We start from the raw sequence: 1,156 nt of genomic DNA, 5'->3' as shown, positions 1-1,156 counted from the left end.
GCTCAGAAAGTACTTCAGGTTACAAAAGTTCAAACCTTTCCTGCCTTCAAGGACAGAACCAAGAAATGGCAATTTACTCTTATCTGCATGAGAACGCTAAGGAGTATAAGCTTTACTGTAACAAAGAGATAGTAAATTTGCAAAACAAAGAGAGAGTGATACCTTAATACAAAAAGCTCTTAGTGTCCTCCCCTCCAACCCCCTCCTTCTTACACCAAGGAGACAGGGAGAGCTGGCAGCCGTGCTGTTCTAACAACACTATTGATGAGAGCTAGCAGCTGCGCTGTTTTAACAACACTATTGATAATGCATTTTCGATAATATTTCTAACACGTGCAAGAGTTTTGAGGGGTTTAAATGAGTTTTCATCATTGCAAACTAAACTACATCCTAATGTAGTTTAGTTTGCAATGTTGCAAATTGCAAAGATGCAGATGTCGACTTGCCCCTGGCTGTGGGAGAAGTGGACAGGTGCCATGGGGGAGAAAAAAAAGAAAAAAAAAGGATAAGGAGCTCTCTCACTGCTTCTCCCTTCAGCAGGCTCCTACAGCTGGCAGGACACCTGAGGCTGTGCAGGAACTGGCTGACTTATCCCTAGAGCAGGGTGGGAAGGTGGCAGGAGGGCAGTTGAATTTGCCAGTGGCTGGACAAGGTGGCGGGGATGGTGCAGGGAGAAGAGGCAGGCATGCCCCCCCACCCAGCCTCCCCAGCCAGCACACTGCCACAGGATTGGGCCGAGTGGAAGCCTTTTTTGCCACCCACGTTTGCCCAGGGCCCCAGTACAGCTTAACGCGCCTCTGGGCCCTGGCCTGGGACGATCCTTCCTTGAGCAAGGCTGGACTAGGCCAGTGGCTTAGGATCTGTGACTGCCGGAGGGTTCCCGGGGTGCCCCGCGGCAGGCAAAGCTCCTTCTAGAGCGCGGGGAGGAGCAGCCACAGCAGGGCGCGGAAACCGTGTCAGTTCCGGTGGCCCGGCTCCAGGGCAAGCGCCGACCTGAAGCGGCCCCGGCCCCGGCCGAGCCGCCTGCGCATGCGCTCACACGGCTCCGCCGGCCGGCAGGGGGCGCCGGGTCTGGCAGAGGTGCCGCTCAGTCCCGCTGGTGTCGCTGGGAAACCGACGGCGCTGGGCGACACGGGCCCATGGAGCCGTCGCCGCC

At 55.9% G+C, this 1,156-nt stretch overlaps 1 protein-coding gene across 1 annotated transcript in view; it reads left to right on the top strand.

The window, feature by feature from the left end:
* OCRL (OCRL, inositol polyphosphate-5-phosphatase) overlaps positions 1–1,156 on the top strand; it is a 58,091-nt gene that overhangs the window by 28,302 nt on the left and 28,633 nt on the right. The window lies entirely within an intron of this gene.

The sequence above is a fragment of the Crocodylus porosus genome, unplaced genomic scaffold, assembly GCF_001723895.1.
Source record: "Crocodylus porosus isolate Cpor-Errol unplaced genomic scaffold, CroPor_comp1, whole genome shotgun sequence".
NCBI lineage: Eukaryota > Metazoa > Chordata > Crocodylia > Crocodylidae > Crocodylus > Crocodylus porosus.
Note: the sequence above shows the minus strand (reverse complement) of the source record. Positions and strands in the feature narration are given on the sequence as shown.